Source organism: Caretta caretta, chromosome 20, assembly GCF_965140235.1.
Source record: "Caretta caretta isolate rCarCar2 chromosome 20, rCarCar1.hap1, whole genome shotgun sequence".
Classification (NCBI taxonomy): domain Eukaryota; kingdom Metazoa; phylum Chordata; order Testudines; family Cheloniidae; genus Caretta; species Caretta caretta.
In genome coordinates, this window is record NC_134225.1 from 5,136,387 (window position 1) to 5,145,732 (window position 9,346).

Below are 9,346 nucleotides of genomic sequence, written 5' to 3' on the forward strand. Positions count from 1 at the left end.
GGTTGGACTAGATGACCTCCTGAGCTCCCTTCCAACCCTGATATTCTATGATTCTATGATTCTATGAAAAAGGACTGCAAAATTTTGTCCCTAGCAAAACTAGTCCTATGAGATGTATGAGACTGAAACTTACCTCCCAGCATCAAGTCCTTCCAGGGACACTGGTGTCCAGGACATTGCCAATGGGTGAACTGCCGATTGAACAGCAGACCTGAGAAGTAACCGGGGCTTCCTGACTCTCTGTTCAAGCTGCACCTTCCTCCTGATTGCTGCAATTCTGTGCCTCTCTTTCCCCAGGCTTTCTATCAAAGCATTAGAATCTGTGCTTTTCAAGGGTGGGAATGAGAGACTGGTGAGAGCGCTCAGGAAGCAGAGGACTTGGACTCTTGTGGAAAACCCCAAGACACACCATGAGGGAGTGTGTCTGCTGGTGAGGTAAGAGATCTAGGAGGCATCATTTTATCCTTGGGAATGAGTAGCCAATAGAGTGGCTGAGAGGGAACCTCCCATTTATAGCTTTGTGGGCGGGGGGTGCAGGGGTGTCCTGGGTGGAAACACACAGCTCCCACTCCTAGATATCAGAGCTGTATGCTCAGAGCAGCTGAGTTTTTGAAGTGTGCAATCTAGCCCATGAGCGGTTTCTTTTGTCTTCCAGGCTTCTGCTAAGATCTGGACTCATAACACCTGAGATCATACAGAGCCTCCTCCCCTGGGTGAATTCCCCCTCAGAAAACCACCGAGTCACCAGCACAGCTTTCCTTGCCCAGGTAAGACACAGGACTCTGAAGAGCAGTTTCACCATTAGACTCTTGTCTGCCTTTCTTTCGGGAGTTGTACAGTTCAGTTCATAGGAGTAATTGTCATTTTAGACAGTAGAATAGGTCCTCCTTTATATGGAAACCTCACCAGGAACTTCACGATACCTTTCTGAGTCCTTCTCTCTCTCTCTCTGTGGTTTTTATTGCCATCATTGCCTATACTAGCTACACAACCACAGGTGCTGGCTGAGAGAGATACGGACAGAGTTTGGATGACTGGACCTCTTCTGCCAAGTCCTAGTGCTGATCCTAACCAACAGCTCCTGATTTTGTTTTAGCTCAGCACATCTTCTGAATGAACCGAGTGTCCTAATACTACCAACCAAGCAACCTACAACTACATTAATGTCTATCTTAGGTTCTCATTACTCTAGTATCGGAGTACCTCTTAATTCTTTAATGTCTGTATCCCCACCACACTCCTGCGAGGTAGGGAAGCACTATGTTTCCTATTTTACAGGCAGGGAACTGATGCACAGAAGGGCTAAGTGACTTGCCCAAGGTCACACAGGAAGTCTTTGAGGGAGCAGGAAATGGAACCTGGGTCTCCTAAGTCCTAGGCTAGTGTGGGGATACCTGCTGGAGCATCCTCCCTTTCCACAGTCTTCCTCCAACATCTGCATCATATTTCCCACTTATGCTAAGCAACTATCTTCGGGGCTTATCTGGTTCTAAGAAAAACAACCTCTCTGTGCCTGTGATGGGCTGTACCTGGGCTTTAAGGCTCCTTACAAGAGGCCCCATGGTCCTACTACATCCTGCCCCAGGAAAAGAGCCCCCAGTCTGGGTCTGTCTAGAGAGGCCTCATGAAAGCAGCCAATCCGAGCCCATCAGGCTTGGCTAAAAGGAGCTGAAGGGCTTTAGCAGGTCAGTTCCTGGCAGGAACTGGAGGGGCAAGAAAGGGCGCTGCTCTCTGGCCACAGAAATTCAGGGGACAGCCAGAGTTTGATTCTGGCAGCCTTTACTTAAGCTGGGTTTTCAGGAAGAGAGTCCCGAAGAACTTTAACTCTGAGGTGAGGGTGAAGCTAAAAGTGGCCGGTAGGAAGAAGCGACAATGACCTGAAATCAAGCAGTGCCTAGCTCCTGTTTATAGGATCCATGGTTTGGAACCCAGAGTTAGGGGCAGGCCCAGGTTCCCCTACCACCAACAGTGGCATAAGCCCCATGGAGGGGACAATGCTAATGGAGAGCTTGAACAAAGGGCAGAATGTAAAGGACCCAGAGTTGGGGCTGGAGCCCCTAGTGAGGGCAATGGGACTGTTCTTGACTACCCCAGAAGGGGTTCCTTTGGACTTTGGGACTCAGCCAGAGGCCTGAGCCACAGAAGACTCACTGAGGACGGCTGGCAGGATGCACCAGGGGTGAGAAAAGGACTGTGATACCATACCCAGCCACTAAGAGGCTCTCAAGAGGTGAGTGGATCCCTATTCTAGTGCCCAAAAGGAAAGCTCCATGTTTTGTAGACCTTTCTCATTTGTGTGGAATTTCTCATTTGTGTTACAGTGTATTATGTGCCAAGTATCAGAGGGGTAGCCATATTTGTCTGTATCCTCAAGACTGGGGCTGTAGGAGGACTCCTTGTTGTTTTTAGTGTATGACATGTCTGCTCAGATTCTATTCCCAATCTTAATGATCATATTGGGGCTAATGGACAGGTTGATTTTCTTTCAGCTAATGAGTGATCCCATGCTCAGGGAGAAGAAGTTCCTTAAGCCAGTCTTACACATCTTAGAAGAAAAGTCACATGATAGGAACAGCATTGTCCGGCAGATGGCTGTAAGAGGCCTGGGAAATTTAGTCTATGGGGCGCCTGAGAAGGTAAGAGAGAATACTGACTAGAATGCAGCATAACGAGAGAAACCAAGGAAAATAGTTGTTCGGAGTTTACAGAGGCTGCACACAATGCACTAGGCCAAATTCTGCTCTCTCACATACCCGAGTAACCTCTTTGCAGTCAATACAGAGCAAGCTAGATCCTTTGCTAAACTGGGCATAAGCAAACAATCTGTGCACTTTAATATGACCATGTGTAAATGTCTCCATCTAGGAACAAAAAAAAATGCAGGCCATACTTACAGGATGAGAGACTCTATCCCAAAAAGCAATGATGCTGAAAACCATTTGAGTCATGGCAGAGAATCAGTTGAACATAAGGTGTCCCAATGCGAAGTTGTGGCCAAAAGGGCTGAAATGATCCTTAGAGGCATAAAGAGAGGAATCTTGACTAAGAGTAAAGAAGTTCTTTTCCCTCTGAATATGACACTCATGTGAGCACTGCTGGAATGCTGTGTCCAGATCAGGTGTCCACAATTCAAGAAGGATGCTGATAAATTAGAGAGGATTCAGAGAAGAGTCCCAAGAATTCTCAAAGGATTGGCAAAGATACCTCTAGTGATAGACTCAAGGAGCTCAATCTATTTAGCTGTACAAAGAGAAGGTTAAGGAGTGACTTGAGGACAGTCTAGAACTACTCACATGAGGAACACATTTTGAGAATGGGTTCTTCCCATTAGCAAACAAAGGTATAAGAAGATTCAATGGGGGAAAATGAAGCTAGACTAATTCAGACTGGTAATAAGGCATTGATTTTTAATGGTAATTTTAATTAACCATTGGAACAATTTACCAAGGGTTGTAGTGGATTCTCTGTCACTAGCAATTTTAAAATCAAGATTGAACGTTTTTCTAAAAGATACACTCTAGTTCCAACAGAGACTATTTCGGGGAAGTTCAATGTTATGCAGGAGGTCAGACTGGATAATCACAAGGGTTTCTTTTGGCCTTGGAATCTAAGTAACTAGGAATCTAATAATAGGATGACACAGGTGTATTATGGCACCAAGTTTGGCTCATTGTAGCTCGAACCTGGTCTGAAATATAGCTATAGGTCTCCGGGGAGAGGGATGGGGGGGTGGGAGGGGGAGATGAAATTCCCACAGCTTCATAACTGCTAAAGAAAATGTATTAGAAGTGTGATCAGTGATCAGTGTTCTTTAATGTCGTATGTTTGTCCAGCTGAAAAAGCACAAGAAGTTTCTTATGGTCATCCTGATCAGGGCCTTAAGTGACCCTTTCAGTTCTGAAGTCATTGGCGAGAGCATGAAAGCAGTGGCCAAAGTCCTGAAGGAGCTGAAAGAGAAGGACATAGGTTCTTCCTTCAGAGACCTCACCCAAGAGATCCGGACCTACTTTGACAACGTATGTGACCAGAACTCTCCAGCCCCAGTTCAAGCGATCTTGATTAGACTCCATTTACTCCCTGGGCATTGCTCATGTCAGAGTGAAGAGATGTTTCGGCCCCAGGGAAGAGAGGTGTTTTTCGGAGGAGGAGAACATTAGGAGGATGGGGATGACATCCCTGCTCCCACAGTCTCCCCCTTCTGTTCTTCTTTCTTGCCACTGAGAAGCTCAAAGAAAGTCTGAATACTAGATTAGGTAGCTAGATAACCATGAAAAGGGGGTTCCAAGGTACAATAGAGAGCGTTGGGCCTGCTCTATACCATTTCTACGTGAGAGGGTTGGAATGATTCCGTTTTGCAGAGAATTTTGAGATGTCAAATTTTGGTTTTGTTCCTATTTGTGGCAATCCCTCTCCCCAAACTTCAAAACTCTTTGACAGAATTCCTCTTCTTAGCCGAGCCCTATTGAAAGCCTTGGGTCCGGGCAGTCTGCTCTCAGACTATCCCGGTGCTGGGAACCCAGGAAACTGTGGGAGCTAGAAGTGCCAGGGAGTTGCAAATTTGAGAGCCAGGGTCCCAGACGCTGGGGGTTTGGAAGCCCACGATCCCAGTCAGCCTGCTAGATCGGCTTCCAGGGAGCTGAATGGGTGCACTGGCAAGACAGCAGGCAGGTTTCTAAGGACCCCTGCCTAGCTTCTGGAGGAATTTCATCAAAATGGAACTGTCGCTAAAATAGTTTGATGAATCAGCAAATTCGAAACAAAAATTAGTTCATGAAAGTGTTCCCGACTAGCTGTAGTTGGAATCCCTCGACTTTAGCGTAGAAGAGATGGCTGTGCGAGGTTCGTGATGCGATTGTCCCTTAGTTACTAACTTGTGGGGCTTTCTTGGCTGTAGGAGGATGATGCTCTTCGTTTATGGTCCTTTGTCCTATTTGGCATCCTGGCCCGCCTGACCAAAAGAAAATGGAAGGGCTATTTCGCCGAGCAGGTTCGACAGAGCTGGGTCACACTTCTGCTGCACCTGCAAGACCCGAACCCCAGGGTTTCAGTGGTAAGACCGAGAGTGACTTATTTACTAAGCCAAAGGAATCTTCCTCCCAATGACAGGGGAGCTCTACTATTCCTGCCTGCTCTGGAGGCCCAAATTCCCCCCTCAGTTCATTGCCCTCCTGCTGAGTCAGTTCCCGCCAGGTTGGTCCATGGCTGCCTCACCAGAATCCAGGATAGGTCATGGGTCTGAGCCCGACAGCTCTCTCTTCCTGTCTGTCTCTGCACCCCAGGCCCCTGCCTCCCCAGAACAGAAGAGAGACCTGGTGAAGCAGCTTTCGTAGGTAGATCTGTTCCAAAAAGACATTGATGCTACCTCCAGGTTGCAGTGGAAGCTCTCCCCTCTATTAGTCATTCCTGCATGTTTTCTGCCAATTACATCCAGATGAATCCCTTTTTATCCCGGAATAGATGAGCAGTCAAGCAGATGAGTTCCCTTTGAATGACCAAAGCACTCAGTAGGGAACAATTAAATGGTGTGACACGCTTCCTTTTTTTCAGGAATGCAGAGCTACGTTTCACCTCTGTGTCCCGTTTTTGGGACTGAAGAGGCTCCAAACTGCCGTGAATGAACACCTTGATGGCACAGCCGAGCTGAAGCCTGAAGAGCTCCAGGTGGACATTTGCAGACACCTTGTGAGTGAGCTGTTGAAGTGTCTGAGATTCTTGACTGGAGTGGTATGTGGTGGTGTAGAGGTGTGGGGGGGATGTGTGATGGGTAATGGAAATAGCGGTCAGAGTGGGATATATGACTGAGGGTGATGGGAAATGTAAATCTGCCACAGATCCCCATTTTTCCCACGTCCACCCAGTCACCTGTTCTTTCTCTGATTTATCTGTGGCTCGTAAAAGCATGTGCTGGCAGTCAAAGGGCACTTCTAGCCAGAGAGAGCTCATGTGTCCTTGATTTCCTCTAGGCCAAAGAGAATGCCGAGCTGCTGGAGAACTTGTACAAAAGCACCATCATGTACTTCTTTAGCAGATGGGAAGAGATCCGGGCAGTTGCAGTCAAGTTAGCTGGTGAGAGATGATGCCCAGTGTCCCTTTTGGTATTCCCATTGAGGGAGAGAGAAAAAAATCCCACTGTGCAGCACTGAGCTGCCATTAATCTCTCTATGCCTCAGCTTCCCATACATAAATGGGGATGTTAATATCCCTACCTCTCCAGTGTGGTGGTCGGAGGAAATCATGACTTGCTATAAAGTGCTTTGGGATTGTTGCAGGGAAAGCACGGTGCAGTCATTTAGTAGTAGAGGCTGGGACACTGTCTCATAGGGCATGTTTACACTTGGAGCTGGGGGGCTAATTCCCAGCTTGATGAAACATACCCGCACTAGCCCTGAGTGCTAAAAATAGAGAGTAGCTGCGATGGCAGGAGCAGGAGGAAGTTTAACCACCCCAAGTATGATCCCATCCAAACCCCAAAGTCGATTCTCAAGGTGGCTAGCTCCTCCCACTGCTCGTGCTGCTTTTGCTACATTCTAATTTTAGCATGCGAGCGCTGTCCGAGGTAGTGTGGGCCTGTCCCATTGAACTGGGAGTGATCCCCCTTGCTCAAAGTGCAGACCCACCCACAGTGTTGCTCAGTGCTCTTCACTACGACTTCATCATTGGGAGGCATGCAGCCCACCTGCCCTCAGCACCTGCTCTTTCAGGTTCCTGGCCACACCACCTTGTCAAGGAGGCAAAAGGTTCCTCCGCTTTGGCCCTGTGCCCTCTTTTCCCAAGCATACCCAGGTGAGACAGGCAGGCATTGTGGCCTAAGTCCCACCTGTCAGTCACCTTGTGGGATCCCTGCTTAGAACTCGCTTATTCCTGGCCCCAGGCCTTTGCTCAGACCACTAGACCAAGACACTAGCGTAGTATGTCTCCAATAACTGACAGCAGTGGCAAGAGGAACACAGACTCTTTAAAGCAAATGGGTTTTGTGTAAACATTCTTAAAAAAAAAGTCTTTCTCATTCTCTTCAGTGTGGACTCTAAACTGCACTAGCATCCTCTTGCCCACAGCTCACCCTTAGGTCCACAGTAGGAGAGGCCAAAGACCTGTCTAGGGGCTGCTAATATCACTTTGCACTCAACAAGGGAAGGTTTTATTGTTGTTGTTTGTTTTCCATTGTGTATTTAGGCATCATCCTGGAACACACAGACAGGCAGCGTATGAAATGGCCGAACCTGGACCATCTGCTGATGTGTAAGTAATAAATACAGCTGAAGTTCTGCTCATCCGTGAGTTCTAAAGGAATTTAGCTGACAAGCAGCAGTAACCGATACCACTGGTGCAAAGTGCATCAGCCACACATGCAAGGACAAATTCAGTCTTGCCCAGTAGAAAGTCAGCTTTAATTTCCCCTGAAGGAGGCAGCTGCAGGGGGTGTGATGTGAGTCCGTGCATCTCCTGGTTGTCCTGGCAAGGCCCCCTCCGCAGCCAGTGCTATCCACTCTTTGGGCGTTATTGGCTCTCTGTGGACTGCCCAGGTGAGGAGAAATTGTAGCCACTTTCTGCTCCCCCAAAGTTCCCACCAGCAATTTTTCTTCCAGTAGGTGCCCTGCATCCTGCACAAACCAGCTTGGACCTGGTCTCTGTTCAATTCCAGGGTTATTGGAGCTCAGACCGTGGCTCCTGAATAGAGATGGAAAATAAACTTAAAAGTGGAAGCTATTGAAACAATGGACCTTCTTCCACTTACAGCAGAGTGGATGACTTTCTGGTCGAGTCAGGGCCTCCCCACTTGTTGGGAGCATGGAAGGGAGCCAATGGAGGAACCTAAAGCTTTCTTTGTATTGGAGAGCTTCTGTAGCGTGCTATTCAGAGATAGTCAGTCTCCAGCTAGTTCAGGCACAGGTGACAATATGAAAAGTGAGGCAGATTCATCTCTCATGTATTTTCCATCCCAATAGAAGGACTGAGCCCAGTTTCACATTTTACAATGTGATCATTCAGCTCTGGTAGTTCAAGATTCTGTGATCACGCTTAGCTGTGATTTGACAGTCTGTACACTAGCATGTTGTCCTCTGTCATTTCAGCTCTCCAGTTCCTCAAGAAAGACCCAAGTCCCTCTGTCCAGCTGGTGGCAACTGAGGTCCTAAATGACATCTGTCCTGGCCGAGTGCTTGGGGAATGAAGCGGGAGACAAACAGAAGAAGGCGCTCCAGTAGTATAAGGGCCCTACCGTCAATCAAACGTTAACCCCACCCTTGGCCCTCGTAAGCCTTACCCACCGTCACTGGAAGTCCCTAGACAATGAGGTATTACTTCCAGGGTCAAGGCAGACAAATGACCGGAAGCAACGTGTGTCATGTGACCCCTCTAAGAACTCCTCCCATTGTCCTCTACCAATCGGGATGGGTTTCGCCCTGATAGGAACGCCCCAAGAGAAGATTTGACCAATCAGGGGGCGTTCCGGGGCAGGATGACCTGTCTGGAAGTGGTTCGTGTGACCCCTCTAAGAATACCCCCCACCACCGTCTACCAATCAGTAGGGGTTTGAGCCACTGGGGACCACCCCGAGAGGAGGTTTGACCAATCATGGGGAGTTCCGGGGCGGGGTGATCTGTCTGGAAGTGGTTCGTGTGACCCCTCTAAGAATACCCCCCACCACCGTCTACCAATCAGTAGGGGTTTCAGCCACTGGGGACCACCCCGAGAGGAGGTTTGACCAATCATGGGGAGTTCCGGGGTGCGGTGATCTGTCTAGAAGTGGTTTGTGTGACCCCTCTAAGAATTCCTCCCACCGCCCTCTACCAATCAGGAGGGGTTTCAGCCACTGGGGACCACCCCGAGAGGAGATTTGACCAACTGGGGGGAGTTCCAGGGTGGGGTGACCCGTCCGGAAGTGCTTCGTGTGACCCCTCTAAGAACTCCTCCCACCACCTTCTACCAATCGCGATGGGTTTCGGCTGCAGAGGACCGCCCCGAGAAGAGATTTGACCAAAATGGGGCAGGTTCTCGGATTGGGTGAACCGTCCAGAAGAGGGTCATGTGACCCCTCTAAGAACTCCTCCCAACGCCCTCTGCCAATCAGAGTGCAGCACCATCACCCCATAAGTCCCAGCGCTGGGCAGAGGAAGCCATCTCTCACCAAGAAGACATGTTTTAGAAATTGTGGAAAGGCTGAGAGGAAACATGGACTCCTTTACCACCCCCGTGAGACCTTCAGATTTTGTTTTAGCTCCGAGGACCTTTGGAGTTGTGTGGAGAAAGCACTACGGCCGTGACAGTTCCGAGGAGGGCCCTTTGACTCAACCGTTGATGGATACGTCGGAACCCGACCCCAAAATCCAAACCTTTGTGAGGCACC

General features: G+C 48.7%; 2 long non-coding RNA genes across 2 annotated transcripts; both read left to right on the forward strand.

Moving 5' to 3' along the window:
- The first annotated feature begins 659 nt into the window (after positions 1-659).
- On the forward strand, positions 660-4,119 carry LOC142069723 (uncharacterized). Its single transcript, XR_012665659.1, has 3 exons — positions 660-767; positions 2,490-2,636; positions 3,834-4,119. It is a non-coding gene; the product is annotated as an uncharacterized LOC142069723 (long non-coding RNA).
- A 1,872-nt stretch (positions 4,120-5,991) lies between these two features.
- LOC142069718 (uncharacterized) lies at positions 5,992-8,633 on the forward strand. Its single transcript, XR_012665654.1, has 3 exons — positions 5,992-6,066; positions 7,174-7,239; positions 8,073-8,633. It is a non-coding gene; the product is annotated as an uncharacterized LOC142069718 (long non-coding RNA).
- The last annotated feature ends 713 nt before the right edge of the window (positions 8,634-9,346 follow it).